Source organism: Tenrec ecaudatus, chromosome X (assembly GCF_050624435.1).
Source record: "Tenrec ecaudatus isolate mTenEca1 chromosome X, mTenEca1.hap1, whole genome shotgun sequence".
In the NCBI taxonomy this organism is placed as follows: Eukaryota; Metazoa; Chordata; class Mammalia; order Afrosoricida; family Tenrecidae; genus Tenrec; species Tenrec ecaudatus.
In genome coordinates, this window is record NC_134548.1 from 21090380 (window position 1) to 21111552 (window position 21173).

Genomic DNA, 21173 nt, shown 5'->3' on the forward strand with positions numbered 1-21173 from the left:
TACCAGGACTCCATGGTGACCAGTTACCTCCCACGACCAATTGCTCTGCCAAGGGCGCATTAGAAGGTCCTGGATAGAGTGGGAGAAAAATGTGAACAGAACTGAAAACCATACAAGAGACCAGTGTTAGTGGTCCGATGGAAACTGCTGGGCCCTCAAGACTATGGCCCTTACCCTTCAGGTCTAGAACGGAACGTCCCCGTGTATTAGAATAATAACGCATTGAAGATCAAAAGTGCAGCGTTTCCCCGAGGGCAAAGTTCAGCAGATTAGAAAAGGAGGAATGGAAATAGGAAGGAGGAGAAATGATGGTACATTGAGGGGGTTGTAAGGGATGAATTCAAACAGAATGTTCTTACATTCAACATTGAGCAACATTAGATTCCCAACTAATACAGTTTAAAAAAGCGAATGACGTGGGAGTGCCTTCTTAACTCCTCTAACTCTACAGGGCTGATCTCTAGAAAGTTAAGGTCAGACATGTCTCTACCTACACTTACTCCTCCTGACACCAGTCATCCCTCCCACACACTTTCTATTTCTCAGATGGGTTTGATAATTCATTGCAATGGCAACACAGAACTCATGGACAATACAATTTGGGATTTATTAAGGAAGTTAATAGGTTACAAATGTTCAGGATAAAATTATTCAGAGAGGATTCTACAGCACAATGTCTTGTTTTCCATGCCTGCAGGCAGGCCTCTCTCTAGTCTTTGGTGTCTCAGCCACAGTCCATTGGCCTCTACCTTGCTTGTACAGTATTACAAAGTTTTTTTGGCTACCAATAAGTTCCCAAAGGGATTGCCTCCTCACCTTAAAACTCAGGCTGACACCACTCAACTCTAGCGCTGTGAGTCAGCAAGCTTAACTCCCAATTAAATGTCTGGAGGCATCCTACTCTGCAAGGCAACCTCCAGCCTGAAGGCACAAAACTTTATGCACTCTGTAGGTTGGGGAGTCCACCATTCTGTCTCATGCGCTGGTTCTTGGTTCTGCCACTGGTATCACAGATGTTTCCGAGATCAAGGAGATTCAATACACAGAAATCTTGGGATTCAAAGAACCCATTCTACTCCTGGTTCTTCTTGCTTGCTGGTTGTAAGATCCTCCCCCGCCCCCGTTCCTGCTTCTGAGATGTCTCATTTTATACGGAGATGGATAATAATCACAATTAACCCTGTTACTAATCACTCACAACTGAGTCCTATCAGTGTCTTCCCCTACCTTCTCTTACCCAGATCCATCCCCAAAAGGTCATTTGTTAGAAGTCACAGACTATGGCTAGAAGAGCCACATTGAATAGTTGCTTGCACTGAACATGGGTAGGTAAATGTTTGAGCAGTTGATTTTACTACAAGGAATTGACTTCATTTGTACCTCTGCTAATTTGTGTGCCTGCCAGTACCCTCTCCACAAGATTAGAAGTTCTTTTGAGGACAGGACCCATTTTACGTAGTCTGCTACAAAATATTTATCATGATAAAGGCAAGCAGACAGCTTATTCCTTGGGAAAAACTTGGACTTTGGAATCTGACATCCTTGATTTAAATTTCATCTCGGCCACTTCCTAGTTGTGTGGCCTTACAGTACTTTTATTGTGCTGGACTTTGGTATCCCCAGCCCAGAATTTTTTCGAGAATCACAGGAGATTATCCTGCACTTCAAATAGATGGTGCCAATAAATATTAACTCTGTTCTTTCCCACTCAAAAACATTGAATGACCAGACATACAGACTCTCCCTAGCCCTCCCTTCCTCATTAAATTTTTTTAAAAATTTCATCTCCCTCACTTGTCTGTTTATATTTTAAATCCAGGCTTGGAACAACTTGGAGACTTCTCTTGGTCCCTGTAAACTCGCCTCCCTTAGAGGCCCTCAGGTGAGCTTTTCTCCTCCCACCTTCTCCAGTGTCTACTGTAAGGAAGTGAAAGAGCGAGGGAGGCTGCCAGGGTCCAGAGGCCTCAGGACTGAGTAGCAAAGAGGAGGGGGCAGGCCTTGGGGAGCAACGAGGAGACCCAATTGCTAAAGCATGTTACATCCTTTTCATTCACTGATGCATTGCATCTCACTATTTCCGAGCATTATGTGAGGAAGACCCGGGAATTTATATGAATCCTTAGTGTATTTTGCATAGAGAAGTGGCTGGGCAGTCATAATGTAGAGCAGTGTTTCCCAAAGTGGGTTATACTGACCCTGGCGTGTGCTGGAATCATCGGGGTGGGGGTGGCACTGCAAAAGCAAATCCTGGATGATGGGCTGAAGTACAAAAGTTTTTAAGTGCCAGGGAGACGTTGAGTAGTATTTTTCTGAAAGGGGTGGGGCTGTAGGCCAGATAAGTTTGGGACCCTGTGATATAGGTAGAGACAAAGAAACAAAACATAATAAAGTATAGAAGGAAAAAGAAAAGTACCTCAGGCTCTTCAGAACACCCCACCCCAGCTAAAGGTCTGTTTCGGTCAAGACTGAAATACCAAGGAGCTAGCCTTGCACTCTTGACATTTTAGAGCAAATAATCAGTTGTCTGTGTGTGAGGGGATCCTGTGCCTTCAAGGCCATTTCGTCGCACCTCTGGCTTCTATTCACAGGATGCTCCTGACAACCAAACCTTCCCCAAGGCATTGCCCAATATCCAGGGGAGGAGGGGCAGCAGAATCGGCAGGTTGAGAGCCAGTGCTATCAGGCAGGAGCTTGCCCCCAGAAGGCCTTGCAAATGAAAGTGTCTCAGGTGAGACAAGCCCTCAGCTTGCCTGGCCTTACCAGTTCAGGTGCTCCTCGCTCTTGGTGAATTTGTCAACCAGAACCAATGCTCTGTGAGAGGAAAGCAGTCGAGCCAGACGTGGGAATGCCCAATGGGGTGGAACACTTTAGCCGGTAGGCTGTTTTTCTTCCCACTGAGTCTAAAATGGGGTCCAGACAGTCCCAGAATACAGTCAGGTGGGTGTAGTGGTTCTGGGCTGCCTGCTACCCACTCATGTCTGAAGAGAGCTAGACAACCGCTTCTCTACCTTCCCCACCAAGACCAGACTTTATGTTTTCAGTTGATTGGAGAAAAGAAATCCAAACAATCCCACCGCAATTTTTAAAATCATCTCTAAATCTCTTTTTTTTATTAAATCATTGTATTGGGGGCTCTTACAGCTCTTCTCACAATCCATACAGTCATTGTGTCCAGTGCATTTGTACATAGGTTGCCATCATTCTTTTCTCATCTCTAAATATACATATTTTTAATATCTTAACATCTTTGGCTTCCTAGAAATAAATTAATAAAAAAATTATCGGTAAAGAGATAAGCAATTGAGCCAATATGACTAGAACTGAATTCCCCAGAACCAACTGGATGAAGAGAAAGCTGTTTGCCTCCTGTGAGTTGGTGCATATTGCTTGCAGGCTTTGTTTTCCAAGTTTTACTGGCATATAATCCATGTGTCATACAATCATTCAATCGCATCAAGAAGAGTTGTACAATCATCATCACACTCTGTTTTATAACATTTTCTTCATTCCTGTGCTTAGCATTATTTTACTTGCAGCTTTCATGGATGGCCTGTTCTAGATTTGACTTTGCTTAGAGATGAGGACACCCGTAGTTCCAACTGGGGTGCACATTCTTCACGTCAAAGAACATGCTTGTCTCAGAGCACTGGGTTACTAGGAATGGGCTGTTTAGAAATCGGATACCCAAAATGGGGGGTGAGGGGAGATAAGTCATGAAATGGCTGGCTTACAAACGTGCTCAAATCTTTCATCTCAAATGAAGTGTAACATGGGAGGATCCTCCCTGAATAGTTTTCTCTTTTCTTAATGACTCCAGGGAAGAGAAGGTGGGGGAAGAGGTTGATACGCTTATAGGATTCAGGTGTAGGTGACTGATCCCAGAACTTCAATTGCTAGGCATCAAATATCTCTGTTTTATTTGCTTATAAAGATGCAAACGAGGCTGGGGCATTTTCAGTTGTATGCTGTAGGCACAGATATGATTTTACTATTGTCCTTGGAGATTTTGGTTAAAGAGTTGTGTAGAGGTTTTAAGAAGGGGTGGCATGTCAGACCTTATGTCAACTTACACCTGTGTGAAAGTAGGGGTACAATCCAAGCTAGGAAGCCTCCTTGGGGGGGTGTGGCCTTTTTATAGGCAAGACACTGAAACCTTCTCTCACTCTTGCTCTTCGCCTTCCTGCCAAGTCTGGTTGCAGCTGATGCCCTGCCATGTCCCCATGGACCCTGTACCCATGCAACTCTGCATCCACTGGCCTGTGATCTCCCAGCTTCTCACTTCAGGCTATTGGTACGTCCCTTCCTCTCCAGACCACCCATTAAACACTAATCTAAGTGTTACTGTGAAAGTATTTGGTAGATATAATTAAAATCCACAACCAGTTGGTATTAAGCAAGGGAGATTATTTTAGATAACCTGGGTGGGTGTGTTCATTCAGGTTGACTAGAGAAACAAATTCATAAACACGCATATGTGTATAAGAAAGAGCTTTATGGGTGGATGTCTTTGAGGAGGAGTGGTAACCCTGACTTTCATGGTAATGTAGGGCCAACATACAAGCTATCAGCTCAATGTGTACAGTAGATGTTGGGGAAATTTTTTTTAATCTTTTTTTTCATGTATTCATTCTGAATAGTTGAAAATGTATATATGTACAGTCTTTTAGATCTATTCAAGTGATGCTTATGATATTGTTATTGTGTACCCACCATAGGTTTTTCTATTTTTAGTGCTGCCCTTGCTGTGTAATAAATGCTCTTATCTAGTTTACCTAGCAGAAGCTTGAAACCACGCTAGTATGGACTTTGGACAGACTTAGTTTTTACACATAACCTTGTACAATCTTGCAACAGAGACCAGCCACATAAAGTATATATCTGGACTCTCTTGTATTATAGAATTTTTCTTGTTCTGAATACCCTTGACATTACATCTGACAAAAAACAAACACACAAAAACTGGTATTTCAGATCTGTTGTTCTGAAGTCTTTTAAGCTAAAAATCACATGCCAGAAGTGACTTGGCAGCTACTAATTTTGATACATTTTAGACCTGTATAAAAAGTGTGTTGGGTTAAAAGCAGTTCAACACCACCATGGTATCTCCATTTAATATATGACACTATTGTACATGTCATTTTGTGGTCTTTATTTCCCTTTGTATTTATTTTATATATCTAAATAAATTGCTGTATTGTGAAAAAATAAGATTTTAATATAAAGAGCACTTGTATATTGAGAAAATATTTCAGCTCAGTCCAGATCAAGACCATGAGTCTGATATTAATTAGCCCATATGTCTGATACCAGTCTATAAATTCCTCTTCAGATTCACACAACACATACAATGATGGTGAATGCAGGAAGATCACAGGCCAGTGGGTAGAAAGTCTTGTGGATCCAGTGGGGATGGAAGCATCTCAGCACTGGCATGGGTCTCCACGTGGCTCCTTCAGCTCCAGGGCTCTGACTCTCTCAGCGTTAACTCCATGTGGCTTGTCAACAGGAATACCACACAGAGAGAGTGTGTGTCCCACTTCCAGGGAGGAAGACAAGAGTTCCCAGAATCCTCAGGAGAAGGCCATGCCCACACAGAGGCCTCATTGGATATAACCTGATTGGCAGACTAGATTTCACCCCTTCACCCAAGGTGACAGATTATGTAACTGCCACCGTGGGCTTAATTTAATCAGCTGAAAGACCTTATAAGCATAATTTCATATCACGTTTCCCAGGAAAACACTGAGCCAGAAAGTCCCAGCCTTGCCAAGTCAGCTTCTACAATGGCCTAAACCAATTCTTGGCAATAAGCCTCTTAATGTGTATCTTCTACTGATGTTTCTCTAGTTGAACACTGTTTGATACACTCTCTTTTCCCAGGAGTCCTAAGCAACCCCTAATCTACTTTCTGTCTCTATGTATTCTGGACATAATGTTTTCAAGGGTTAATATTACAACATGTTAATTAGTACTTCTTTCTATTGCCAAGGAATATGCCATTGTATGAATGTACCACATTTTATTTATCCATTTGTCAGTTGGTAGACATTTGGTTGTCTCTACTATTTGGTTATCATGAATAATAGCACTATGACTATGCATGTACAAGTTTTTGTGTGTAGAATTGTTGGGTCATAGGTTTAACATTTTGAGGAATTGCCAGACTGCTTTCTCCACACCCTGGTCAAGGTTTGTTTGTTTTTGTGGCATTTTTTTAAACCATTCTAGTGGGGCCCTGGTGGTGTAGTCATTATGAGTTGGAATGCTAACTGAAAAGTCAGCAGTTCAAAACCACCAGCTGCTCCAAGGGATCAAGGGCTTTCTACTCCCATAAAGAATTACAGTCTTGAAAACTCACAGAGGCAGTTCTAGCCTGCTCCATAGGGTAGCCATGAGTCAGCACTGACTCAATGGCAGTGAGTTTGACTTTTGATTTTTGAGTGGGTGCTAGCATAGTGGTATCTGTGCTGCTAACCACAAAATCTGTGGTTCAAACCCACTAGCAGCTCTATGGGAGAAAGATGAAGCTGTCTGCTCCCGTAAAGATTTACAGCCTTGGCGCAAGGACCTTGGGCCTCTACTCAAGCACTCCCTCAATGCATGAATACTTTCTTCTATTAAATTGGCATTCTATGATGCTCACCCTCCCGACACAACCGCTGAAGCCAAAGTGGGTGAACAAGCAAATGTGGTGAAGAAAGCTGATGGTGCCCAGCTATCAAAAGAGATAGCGTCTGGGTCTTAAAGGCTTGAAGATAAACAAGCGGCCATCTAGCTCAGAAGCAACAAAGCCCACATGGAAGAAGCACACCAGCCTGTGAGATCATGAGGTGTCGAAGGGATCAGGTATAAGGCATCATCAAAAAAAAAAATCTTACCATAGTGAATGAAGGGGGAAGTGCAGCGTGGAGACCCAAAGCCCATTTGTCGGTCGCTGGAGATCCCCTCGCAGAGGGGTCTTGGGGAGGAGATGAGTCAGTCAGGATGCGGTGTAGCACCGATGAAGAATACAGCTTTCCTCCAGTTCCTAAATGCTTCCTCCCCACCAACTACCATGATCCGAATTCTACCTTGCAAGTCTGGATAGAGAAGAGGATGTGCACTGGTGCAGATAGGAGCTGGAGGCACAGGGAATCCAGAGTGGATGATCCCTTCAGGACTAGGGGTGTGAGGGGCGATACTAGGAGGGTAGAGGGTGAGTGGGTTGGAAGGAGGGAACCGATTACAAGGATCTACATGTGACCTCCTCCCTGGGGGGCGGACAACAGAAAAGGGGGTAAAGGGAGATGCCGGACAGGGCAAGATATGACAAAATAATAATTTATAAATTATCAAGGGCTCATAAGGGAGGGGGAGCGGGGAGGGAGGGGAAAAAAGAGGACTTGATGCAAAGGGCTTAAGTGGAGAGCAAATGCTTTGAAAATGACGAGGGCAAAGAATGTACAGATGTGCTTTATACAATTGATGTATGTATGGATTGTGATAAGAGTTGTATGAGCCCCTAATAAAATGTTTTTTTTTAAAAAAGATTTACAGCCTTGGAAACCCACTGGTCCTAGGGTCACTATGACTCTGAATCAACTAGATGGCAGTGAATTAGGTTTTTTGAGTTTGAATGAGTGTGAAGTGGCATCTCACTGTGGTTGTCCTTTGTATCCACAGCAACTAAGAAACAGGATTCATGATGTTGCACATCTTTTCTTGTGCTTATTGGCCACTTGTGTATCTTCTTTGGGAAAATGTTCCCAATCCTTTGCCAATTTTTAAAAATGAGTTATCTTTTTATGGTTGAGTTATAAATAGTCTTCATCTACTTTGAGTACCAATCTCTTATCAGATTACCACATGAGGGGGCATCAAAAAATTTGTGGAAAATGGAATGATAGGATAATGGAATTTTTCCACAAACTTTTTGAAACTCCCTCCTATTTTCTCCCATTCTGAATTTTTTGTTGTTGTTAACTTTGGTTGTTGAGAATATACACCACAGAACATACCCCGAATCAATCAATTCTGCATGTCTCTTTTCCTGATGACATTGCTTGCAAAGCAAGTTTCAAATGGTAATGTAGTACAATGCATCCCCCTCCCCCTTTGGTCACTTGTGTTTTTGGTGTGGTATCTAAGAAGCCATTGCCTAACCCAAAGTCACAAAGGTTTACGCTTAAGTTTTTCCTGAACATTGTGTAGTTTTAGCCTTTACACTTCTGTCTATGATCCCACATAGTCTTAAGCCTCATCTATTTGTAGTGCTTTCCCAGAGAAATCTTTAGGCACCATTACATAAGCAATTGGGTTTAATACAAAATGTGCAATGTGTACTTTTTAGCATTCTGACCTAGGCTGAGAGCAGCACTTGAAAGGAGACAGTACTCACTCTGTAGGGCAAATAAATGCTTTCTTTCATAAAGAGGTCACTTTTGAATGGAGTGCAGTTTATGACCTGTTTACTTATGCACCAGCCCAAACAACTCGCCTCTATAGTTTTGAGGGAAGGAAGGAAGACTATTGTGAGAATCAGGGGGGGAAAAAATCCCATCATTACTTTGGTCTAAACAAAGGAGCTGAGACTTTTTGTGTGTGTGGCTTTCAAAAACATTCTCACCCATTCCTGGAGAGGTCACCTTTTAGCCAAACAATAGACAGGCCGAGAAAGTGAACAGTCACACCTGCTAGGAATGTGCTTCTCAACACAATTCAACATATAAGACCCACAGGGCAGCGTTTGACCCAAACCAAAGTTCAGAAAGTAGGAGGGGGAGGGGCAGGATAAATGGGTGACTGTGCATGGAGACCCCTGGGAAGAAGTGGATTGTTCCACTGAGGAGATGGCAATCAAGGTCACACACCAAAATGTGTATCAACTATCGCTGGAAACGAATTTGCTCGGTTAACTTTCCACCACCCACAACAAAAATATTCAAAAGCCCAATCTACTTTCTCTTTGCTTGAGGAAGTTGAATAAAAAACTAATTTTTAAAGTCCAATACCAATCTATAAAGTACTCTTCAGACTCACGAATCACATGCAATAATGCCGAATGCAAGAAGATCACAGGGCGGTGGGTGGAAAGTCTTGTGGATTCAGTGGTGGTGCAAGCATCTCAGCACTGGCAGGGGTCTCCTTGTGGCTCCTCTGGCTCCGGCGCTCTAGCATAGCTCCAAGTGTCTTGTCAACAGAAATGTCTCGCAGGGAGTGAGCTTGTGTCCTGCCTCCAACGAGCTCTTTATCTCGTTAGTGCCTCCAAATGAGCTCCTCCAGCTTCAACCTGATTGACAGGCTAAACTCCAACCTATTCACTTTGAAAACTCTCACATTGACAACAGATGCTGTACCTACCACACTAGTTGGCCTCGGTAGCTCAGGGGAAGGTGACATGCCACAAGTAAAACAAGTAGCATCTTCACATAGTTATACTCCAGATGTGGGTTTCTTCTAAAACTCACTGCCATTAAGTTCATACCAACTCATGACCACCCTGTAGGACAGGGTAGATCTGCCCCTATGAGTTTCCAAGACTGTAACTCTTTACAGGAATAGAAAGCCCTCATCTTTCTCCCTCGCAGTGGCTGGTGGTTTCAAACTAGGGACCTTACAATTAGTAGCCCAACGGGTAAGCACTTCACCCCCAGGGCTGAGGGCCAGCAAGGGGAAAAGACAGGTAGAGCCTAGAGAAATCCCTATACCCACTTCCTATGTTTTCACCCACCCATCCCAGGAGAGAAAACATTAAGTATGTTCCTTTCTGCAGCAAAAATGCAGCCATGTAAGTGCCATGCCCAGGGAAGTCTATTAGAGACACAGCACTAAGCTTCTGACTGCCATTGGTCACGATAGCCATTCTCCACATACCAGCCAACTCACTGCCAGCATGTTGAGTCTGACTCATAGCAACCTCGCCCCTTGGGTTTCTGAGACTCTAAATTTTTACGGGACCTAGAAAACTGTCTCGTTCTCCTTTGGAGTGGCTGCTGGTTCCAAACCTGCTGACCTTGCAGTTAACAGACTAATGTGTCACCAACCCAAACCACCACCAGGGCGCCTTCTCTTCCAAACGACGACCAAATTGCCAGGTGGCCAGAGAGAAAGCTTTGGACTGTGAAGCACATCGTTTGCACAAGCTACAGGATCGGACGCAGGGGAGTTTGGTGCTCCAGCCTGAATCAGTATAGGGAGGAACCTTCTGGAAGGTGAGTTTCCTACAGCTCCACCCTGGAAGGAGGTCTTTTTGAAAGCAGCCATCTCAGGCTGTGTTAAGTACTTTGTGGATCCACAGGCCATGTCACTCAAGTTCTAATTTGAAGTTTATTTCTGTAAACACCAATTTGGCATACAGTAATAATCGAACTATGTAATACTTGCAGAGAGTTGAAAGGTTATCTTACCTAAAGCAGGTTTGCAAGATCTCCGCAAAGAATGGCCTTAGCCAGATACGTGCATTCTATGTGCGCATGACAGAAAGGAGACAGAAGAGTGGGTGAAGGGAGACATTGGACCGTGTAAGACATGACAACATAACAATAATTTATAAATTATCAAGGGTTCATGAGGAAGGGTGGGGAGGGAGGGGAAAAATGAGGAACTGATAGCAAGGGCTCAAGTAGAAAGCAAATGTTTTGAGAATGATGAGGGAAACAAATGTACAAAAGTGCTTGACACCATGGGTGTATGTGTGGATTGTGATAAGAGTTGAACAAGCCCCCAATAAAATGATTTAATTATAAAAGTAATGTTTTGAGAATGATGATGGCAACAAATGTACAAATGTGCTTGACACAATGGATGGATGGATTGTGATAAGATTTGTACAAGTCCCCAATAAAATGACTTAAAAAAAGGAAAAAGAAATAAGACGTCATATTCTCTATCTAAAATAAGAGCAATTCTAAACTTGAAAGAACTCACTCCGGAGCATGTCTTTTGATTGGAAACGTGTGTGGAAAGAAACTTTTTGGAGTCCTCCTACACTAAGGAGCCCTGGTGGCATAGTGGGTTAAGCATTGGACTGAAAACAGCAAAGTCAGAAGTTCAAATCTACCAACCTGCTCTTCCAAAGAAAGATGAGGCTGTCTGTTCCCGTAAAGATTTGCAGCCTCAGAAATCCTGTCAAGCAGTCCTACTAGGTCAGAGAGGGTCGCTCGGAGTCAGAATCTACTGGAGTTTTGTTGGATGGAAACATTTAAGGAGAAAAAAGACTTGCCCTGGCCTCAGGGAGATTACCCGTGAAGAACAGGCTCATTTGAATTATGGCGCTGGTGAAGCATATGGGAAGAACCACGGCGTGCTCAAAGAACAAACAAATCCGTCTGGGAAGAAGTACAGCTTGAATGCTTCTTAGCCATAAAGGTGGTAGCTTCATCTCATTTACTTTGGGCACTGTTGTCAGGAGAGACTAATCCCTGGAGAAGGACATCATGCCGCTAATGTAGACTCAAAAATCCCCCCCCAAACTCACTGCTGTCAAGTCGATGCGGACTCGGAGCAATCCTATATGCCCCAGTGGACACATGGAGTCAAAGTTCACCAAGTCAATAGAACACGAGAGCTTGCATGCTAACTTGGTTGTTCTTCCTGTCATTTGTGCTTCCGTTTTTTCTTTATTTGTACTTGTCTGGATGCCTAAAGAGATGCAGGGTTTCAAGAGGCAGGCCTTCGGCCAAGTCTGTTGCAAAACAACACAACAGGAATCTCATTATCTTCTCTCCCATCCTCTTTGTGTGCTAAAGTCATCGTAAACATTCCTTCCTCCTGCCTACAGGAATATGCACATGTACACAGGCACGCACACACGTGTGCATCATGATGGGTTTCTCTACCAACATTATTTGTAAATGCATGCATGCTCACGTCTACTCATATAATAGAGTATACATTATGGGGCACAGTTATAGAAATTACTTACACATCATGACTGAACCACTGGATTTGAAGACCAAGGACTATAACCTCAGGGGACCATCTAGGCCAGTGGTTCTCAACCTCCCTAATGCCGCAATCCTTTCAGACAGTTCCTCATGTGGTGGTGACCCCCCAACCATAAAATAATTTTCTTTGCTACTTCATCACTGTCATTTTGCTACTGTGATGAATCAGGCGACCCCTGTGACAGGGTCGTTCAACCCCAAAGGGGTCGTGACCCATAGGTTGAGAACCACTGATCTAGGTCAATGGACAAAAGACAGTTCATAAAGTTAATGTTCTGTTTCTTAATCTGATGAGTAGCATGTGGCGTGGCTTGATGACTCTCTAAGAAGTAACACGGTCTCTTCCCACCTGGAGCAAAGGAGAATGAAAGAAAGCAAAGGCTCGAGGAAGCAATTAGTTCATGAACCACAGCATCCTCTGTCTCGAGATCAGAAGAGCTAGATGGTGCCTGGCTACCACTACCACCAGCACACTCTGACCAAGAGCACAGCAGGTCATAGTTAGAATGGGAAACGGATACTGAACAAAACCCAATGTAAAACAAAACCAAGCACATAGATTTAGTGGTATGAAAGAGACTAAAGGAACCTGTGAGCACCCCCACCCTGAGACCATCTTTTAAGTAAAATTGAAGACACTCCTAGCGATCACCTTACAGCCAAATAACAGATGGGGCCGTGAAGCAAACAACACCTGTGAAGAACGTGTTCCTTAGAACAATCAACTCCAAGAGGTCCAAGGGCAGCTTTGCCCCAAACCAAAGATGGGAGGTAGAGGGAGACGGGACCAACTGGCATGGGAACTCAGGAAGAAAATATGGAGAGTATTGACACACTGCAGAGATTGCTACCAATGTCACGGGACAATTGGTACACGACCTCTTGATTGGAGAACGCATTGGCGATGTAAACTTATACCTACTGCACAATGCAATGATTGGGGGGGGCGGGTAGGGAGGGAATCCTTTCCCTCGTCTTCTTAGAGGAGCCCTGGTAGTGCAATGGTTGCACACTGGGCTGCTAACCATAAGGTCAGCAGTTTGCAACCACCAGCGACTCCGAGGGAGAAAGACAAGGCTCTCTACTTCCATAAAGAGTGACAGTCTCGGAAACCCACAGGGGCAGTTCTACTCTGTCCGATAGAGTCACTATGAGTTGGCATCACCTTGATGGCAGGGAGTTTGTTGCTTGTTTGTTTTGTCACCCTAAGTGTCATAGCCATCTAGTACTGCTGTAACAAAAATACCACAAATGATCCGCTGGAACACAAACATTTCTTCTCCCAGGTCAGGAAGCTAGAAGTGCAAATTCAAAGGGCCAGCTCTAGGGAAGGCTTTCTGTCAGCTCTAGGGAAAGGCCCTTGTCTCCTTGCAGCATGTGTGAGCCCAGTGTCCCTGAAAGTTCTCCCTCAATCTTCCCTTGGTCTAAGACAGCGGTTCTTAACCTGTAGGTCGCAACCCTTTGGGGGTCAAACGATCCTTTCACAGGGGTCACCCCAGACCATCAGAAAACACATATTTCCAATGGTCTTAGGAACCGAGACACTGCTCCTCTGTCTCCAGCTAAGTCCCCCCACATGCAGATATGCCCACATACGGGGGTTCACCACAACATGAGGAATTGTATTAAAGGGTCGTGGCATTAGGAAGGTTGAGAACCACTGGTCTAGGAGGTGGGTGTTTCACTGCTAGAAAGAACCAGGGGTGGAGCATGTCTTCGGGACCATGAGTTCCCTGTGCAGTCAAACTTCTGGATCCAGAAGACAGCTGAGACAACCGAGGAGCATAGAACTGGGAAACAGAGCATGAGTCAGCGTGGTGGACTTGCCAGCCTACAAAGTAAGTAAAGCTGTGTTCAGGGGCAGGAGGATGGCTTATGGAGTAGAGTGCCTCTGGGTAATTAAGTGGGGGAGCTGGGTTCGCTGAACCATGGATCTGGGGTGTTCCATAGATCTGGAGTGGAGTGTGCCTCAACAGAAAACTGACTGAACACTTCATTGTGCTCATGTGGACCTTGTGCATAGATCATGAGGCAGTTGTGCAAACAGAACAAAGAAATACGTCACGTTTTGTCCTCAACCATACTTACTCAATCTGTGTGCATCAGAAAAACTGGATTCTGTGATGAAGAACACAACCCCAGGATTGGAGGCATGTTTATTAACAACTGTGATATCGATGACACAACCCTGTGTGCAGAAAAGTGTGGAGGACTTGAAGCATTTGCTGAAGAAGAGCGATGCCTGCAGCCTTCAGTATGGACAAGTTAATGTGAAGAAGCTCAAAATCTTCACAACTGGACCAGTAGGAAACATCATGAGAAACGATGGACGTTGTCAAGGATTTCATCCTGCATGTCTCGCCTGCACTGTAACTTGTTACTTACTTAATGAACCTTTTAATCCTGACTGTTGTGAGTTTTTGGTCAACATCAGTGTATTACATAGTCTAGAGCAGCGGTTCTCAACCTTCCTCATGCCGCGACCCTTTCATACAGTTCCTCACATGGTGGTGACCCCCAACCATACCATTATTTTCATTGCTACTTCATCACTGTCATTTTGCTACTGTTATGAATTGTCATGTAAATATCTCATAGGTAGGATGTATTTTCATTGTGACAAATTATGTGACCATAATTAAAGCATTGTGATGAATCACAAAAGCAATATGTAGTTATATACTGTGAAATATTTATTTCTAATGAAAAATCAATTAAAATTTCTTGAAGCATGGTAACAGTGTTCATGCCGGGTACTTATATGTGGGCATATCTGCATGTGGGCGGACATGCCTGGAGATGGATAGAGGAGCGGTAACTCGGTTCCTAAATCCATCAGAAATATGTTTTCCGATGGTGACCCCTATGAAAGGGTCATTTGACCCCCAAAGGGGTCGCGGCCCACAAGTTGAAAACAGCTGGACTAGAGGAAAAGTAGACAATATGAGTAAACACCAGGGGACTGACTCAGCACGGCCAAATGGGCAAAATATGAAGGCGTGAAGTGCTTGTTTATGAAAGTATTTTTTTCCTCGACCCAGAAATGTCTTTGGCTATCATTTCATAAACCTGGACTTTGATCATGCCAGGAGCTGGACCTGATTGTACCTTTAGTGCTGTGTGCTGGCTAATGATTGACTTCAAACTGGTAAATATCAGAAGGGAAACAAAACATCAGCACAAGGGGGAAAAGCAGAAACTCCAGTTAAGTTTCTTTCAACTCATGAACTGCCGTATTTACTCGAGTATAAGCCGAGCTTTTCAGCACATTTTTTGGGTGCAGATTTTGTGGTAAAAGTAGGTGCCTCGGTGGATATTCAGGTCGGCTTATACTCGAGTGTGTAAGGTAAATCATGATTTGAAATGTTTACCTTTGGACTGAGCCTTGAATGAGTTTAATCTCATCCAAATACTGCTGATCCCTCGGACAGTGACTTTAGAAATACAACTGGGTACCCCCAATCAAGAAGGGACCACATTTACACTGGTGGCAAATCCCTCGGCTCATACAATAGGCACAAATACAGCTAGAAAAGTACTCTCTAAATAAAAGGGCAGGATGTATTGATTCAGACAGGACAATAGGGAGAATAAAATCTTCAAGGAATCTGAATCATATCTTCACCCAAATAAAAAATTGGTAACTTTTCAAAAAGTAAATCAAACCCACTGTTGTCCATTGAGACGCCTAGCCAACCCTATGTGACAGAGAACTGTACCCATGGAGTTTCGAAGGCTATAAATCTGGAACCCTGGTTGTGTGGTAGGTTATACAATGAACTGCAGTTAGTCTTGTTAACGCACGGGGTTAATTATACCTTTTCCTACAAGGATGCTATGAGTTGGAATCAACTCGATGGTAGTGAGGTTTGTTTTTAACGACAATGGTCAGGGGATGAACGATATAAAAATAGCATTTTGAGAAGACCTATAGAAATTCAAGATATTCTATAATATTCATGCTTTATATTCCTTAAAGTTCAGGGCTCGTGGAAGGTATATCAAAAGTATGAAAAACGAAAAGGCAGCAGCACTGAATACAAATAGCCATGAAAGGCAAAGATCTTAGAGCTACCATCCATAAACCAAAAATAGTTTGAAGGGCATAGAATTATCCTGGTTGGGAGGTAATTTCCCTGCTAAACCAAACACGGGTCATACTCTTATCAAGATAGAAAGCCGTGAAGTTGTCATTTTACTTGGATCCACAATCAACACCCATGGAAGTAGCAGTGAAGAAATCAAAGAATGTTTATATACCAATATAATGTTGTTCTTTTTAAAAAAATCAAAACATCAGATTGCATTGGGCAAAAGTACTTCAGAAGACCTCATGAATGTGTTCAAAAGCAAAGACATCGCCTTGAGGACTATGGTGTGCCTGCCCCAAGCCATGGGACTTCCATGTTTCATATGCATGCAGAAGCTGGACAGTGAATAAGGAAGTCCAGAGAAAAACGGATGCATTTGCATTAAGGTGCTAGTGAAGGATACTGCATAGACCATAGGCTGCCAGGAAAATGAAAAAGACGGTCTCAGAAGTACAGCCAGATGTGTTTGAAAGCAGATAGCACAGAAAGCACAGACATGCTGTCCGGAGAGGCCCTGCCCTGGAGGAGGATATCACGCTTGGTAAAGCGGTCAGTGGGTAAGAGAAAGGCCCTCGATGAGGGGGACTGACCTTGGCGGCCACAATGGGTTCACACACAGCAGTGAGGATGTGAGGCTAGCGTAAGACCAGGCAGTGGTTCATGCCATGATCGCACCTAACAACTCTACCAGGGTACAACTTTGTGACACCTACCCCAACCACCTCCACTGAGGAGTTAAAGGCTTTGATGGCAACCCTTCAATACGGACTCCAGGGTTAAGAACTGGAAATGATGCCTAAGAGGTAGGAGGCACTCAAATACCTATTCATAACCTCCAGGACGTGCTGAGGGGATAGGCTTACTCTTTTTAATCATCTTCAAGATCAAGCAACAACAAGAACAAGGAAACTCAGGATCTCTCTACTTTCAGGAGTGGATGCTGGAAGCCAAGCCCGATGGGGGTGGGGGTGGGGAAACCAACAACCCTGAAGTAATCGAACATTTACGATGAAATATTCTAATTTAGGATTGGCACAACAACATGAAAGCATTTCAGCATGAAAGGAAATAAAAGACTCTTGGGTGACTATGGGGGATTGTTCTAGGGACAAATTAGCTTCCATTCAATTCGGGAACAATGCTGGCACTTGTTCTCGCCACTTTGATTGTGTTCAATGGAGTAACATTAACGTTTCCACATTCCGTTTGGGGACTGCATTTTTTTCTGACTGCTAACCATTCTCTGCAGTCAACAATTAGGAATTCAATCAGCGATGCAAATCTACAAAGACGATTTCTAATTTCCAAATAGGCTTAGAATTTTGAAGTTCTAAATACTGTTTCACATTTGATTTCTCTGCCATCCTTGCTGGCTGGTTGACAAGTTAAGAGGCGCCTGCTGTTCCCCCGAGCACTGGGGCTGCGGAGTTCAATGAGCTGTGCATTCAGGGCCTAAGAATGGAGGAGAATACAAGGCACACACACAGAGAGCCAACATCCACCCAGCCACAGACCCACTCTTCCACTGGCGGAAGGCATCGCCTACTTCATTATGAACCTCCCACTGGCCTTAAAGAGCCACTAGATGGGGAGGGCACACAACAAGGGACGACTGTTATTGTTTTCTTTTGTATGTCTACTCAGTGAGTCAGGCAAACTCTATTACTTAGACGTTTTGTTCTCTCTGCTGCTTTTGGAAGCATTGCTTCTCAGCCCCAAAGCCACCCTTTTTTCCCCACACTCTACTCCTTTCTGTGGGGTTTGGACTTTGTTTGTAGACAGCCTTTTACTCTTTCAGCTAGCCAGCGGACACGGTCCTGAAAAGTGTTAGGGCTGTTTTTTTACACATGTGCACACACAGCACACAAATCCTGCAGACACACACATGTACACAGACACTTGAACCATGAACACGGGCCACGTCTATACACACGGGGGTGCAGGATATGCTTAAAACTTTAATATCAGAAAAGAGGGCAGATCAAGTTTTCTTTGAACCTGGAATTTTATTATGTGCATAACTAGCAACATGAGAACAAGGAGTTCTAAGGCTTGGACATTATCTCTAGGTGAAAGAATTCCAGATTAGTCCGCATATCATATGACACCACCCCAGATAAAGAAAGGTGCAGTGGAGTTTTTCCTGAAGACTGCCAATTTGCTACGTTCAATACTGACTTCGTCACTTGTTTCTGTAGAAATACTGATTACCAGATGGAGTTTCCAAAGCTTACCTATAACTAAAGGAAAGAAAAGAAAACGTTAATTCCACTCTTGTCAGGGGCACACATGCACCTACACATCACCAAAACCTTCCAAACTTGGGTCTCGCAATTACAGATATAAAACAGAGAAACCGTGGAGAACAGTTCCATTACCCTAAGGATCACCAGAAGCCAGAGAAAGCTGCGATTATTTCCATTTTGCAGCTGGGGGAATGAAGAAAATCAGAGTGGTTTTGTGTGCCATCAGTTCCACATTCCGATTCTCTGAATGTGCACTAGACACATGGGCGAACAAACGAAAACCGAGTGCCTATGTGGCCCACCACACCCCAGGCCTTGCCCCTCCTGAGCCCAGTAACTGCACTCCATCCAGTGGCTGCAAGAGAAGAGGATTGCATCCATGTCAGGCTGCTATATACCTTTCCTCACATTATCCTCCCCCTTCTTTTCTAGACTGAAATACCCATCAGTCCTAAGACAAACCGAATCTTCTCCGGTGGCTCTTTTCCTACGATGTGAAAAACAATTAGAGGTTTATAAATCTTTCAGCGACTAGCGGCTAACTCATTTGATCTTCTCACATAAAACTCCTAACCTTTAAATATGCAAACCGTAAACTCAGTACGTGTTCTATCTGAGTTATTCATCTCCTCTAGACAGCTCTAGGAATTCAATAGGAAACCTGCATTGTTAAGAGCGCAAATCTGGAAATAAGCCACATCAACAGGAATTAGCTAGATATGGTAATCTACACTAGGAAGTGATTAAGCGGCTGCAAGAACACAAAGAACGAACAGTCATCAAGTGGACTCTGACTAATAGCGACGCTACAGGACAGAGTGGAGCTGCCCCTGTGGGTTTCCCACATCAGAAATCTTTATGAGAGTAGAAAGCCTCCTCTTTATCCCGCGGAGCAGATGGGGGTTCAAACAGCTGACCTTGTGGTGAGCTAACCAACTCACTACCCTCTGTGCCAACCGGGCTCCTGAGCAGCTTCAAGAAAGAAAAGGTTAAAAAATAAATAAAATAAAGGAGAGAGGAATCCAGAGAGAAATAAAAGTACACTCAATGGATGCCCTTGGCTGTGTGCCGAACATAGGAAATTCTACAGGACAGACCAGTCAGGTTTTTTCACAAAGTGGAAGAGGAAAGAAAGGGGCAAGGGAATTAGTACAGTTTCAAATGAGATATACGGGACCCGATTCAAACAAACCAACTGTGAAACGTTATTATAATGCAATCCTATCGAGAAGCGCCGTGAGAGGATCACCACACTCAATTCTAGAACGCTTTCTTCTTCCTTGTACTCATTGTCATTCGTGTCATTATCTTTTCCTAATTGTGACAAGACTAGACACAACAACCTCTCCACATCTACTTCAGTACCGGAGTTCATTTCCTTAGGTGTGCAGATAAAATCGCGATTACGGGCCCGCATAGTGTTCCCTGTACTTGCAGAGCAATTCCGGAGGCCTGTGATCTCATTTTGCCTTAAAACAGTGGTTCTCAACCTTCCTAATGCCATGACCCTAATGCAGTTCCTCATGTGGTGGTGACGCCCCAATCATAACATTATTTTTGTTGCTACTTCATCACTGTCACTTTGCTACTGTGATGAATCAGGTGACCTCTGTGAAAGGGTCCTTCGGCCCCCAAAGGGTCGCCACTCACAGGTTGAGAACCGCTGCCTTAAAACCAAATGCATATATGAATGCAGAGAGGGAGAAAGGCAGGGAGGTAGATAGATATACCAAATTATTAACCCAGATGACCTCTTGGACAGTAATAAAGCCTAGTACACATGCAGAAATTTTTAAACTTTTAAATAAATAAATGGGTATCACTCTAGTAATTAGAGAAAAGTTTAAAGAAATAGTAAATTCATTTCTGTGCACAGAGGAAGCTGAATGCTGACCCAGACGATTTCTGAAAAATACAATGAGTGTTTATATAGTTTCACTTTCTTCTCCTTGTTCAATGGAAAGAAAGAGATCCGTGTTCAACAAAAAGTCTCCAGACGGCAGAGCGGCTGGCTGCTGCTCGCCTTTGAGTCTCCTGCCTCTGGCCCCACTCGGCGGAGACGTAGATTCAGTGGTTGTGAGGTGGCACTGAGTTGGTTCTGCCCCACGGCTAATCTACCCTGTGCACAGCAGAAGGAGACGCTGCCTGGTCCCGAACCATCTGCACAATTGTTCCTTTGCCTGAGTTCTTCGATACAACCACAGTGTCAATCCATCTGGTTGTGGGCCTAGGTCTCTGCATTTTTACAAGCTCCCTGAGTGATTCCTTTGTGTAACAAAATCTGCAAACAACTGACTCTGGGTTACTACTGGAAGTGCTGTGCTGTGATGTGAAAGGTAAGTAAGTGGGTTTGTCCTCCCTAGCCCCCAAAGTAGGATCAGGACCACTGCAGGGGCATCACATGGAGAAACTGATTGGCACAATAAGAGCTGCCTTAAAAATCTGAACTGGGCAGACGCCTGCCCTGTCAGGTGAGTTTTCGGATCCGCGGAGCCGGCAAAGTAGGAGCACACAGTGGCACAGGGTCTTACAGGGTGAAGACTGGACCAGAGGACCTCTCTCAATTCTTCTGATTCGGTTGTTCCCTAGTCTCCAAAAATACGGAATTAGCTGGATAAAGAAAAGTCTCGAACCCAGGGCTTTAGTGAAGTTCAAAGAGCAGCCATGATTTGTAATGAATGTAACTCCAATTTTAAAAGGCATCTACAATCCTATTACTCAAAGATGTGCAATTCAATATTTCTCAATCTTCTAACCTTCATCATGAAAACTAGTGTTAAACTTTTTACGCAGTTAATTTTGTACTTGTTCCCATGAAGTGAATATTAGTAGAACATAAAAATATTGCTCTATATGGATATGCCACAATTCAACCATTTCCCCGTAGTTGACTAACTGGGTTGTTTCCAAAC

At 43.8% G+C, this 21173-nt stretch overlaps 1 protein-coding gene across 2 annotated transcripts in view; it reads right to left on the reverse strand.

Moving 5' to 3' along the window:
• APOO (apolipoprotein O) overlaps positions 1-21173 on the reverse strand; it is a 168321-nt gene that overhangs the window by 86636 nt on the left and 60512 nt on the right. Inside the window, exon 9 of one of the 2 annotated variants that reach the window (XM_075539176.1) lies at positions 17996-18255. The exons of the other annotated variant lie outside the window; for it this stretch is intronic. The gene's annotated coding sequence lies outside the window, so the exon portion shown is untranslated. Of the gene's footprint in view, positions 1-17995; positions 18256-21173 lie in introns of those variants that run through there. 2 annotated transcript variants of the gene reach the window in all.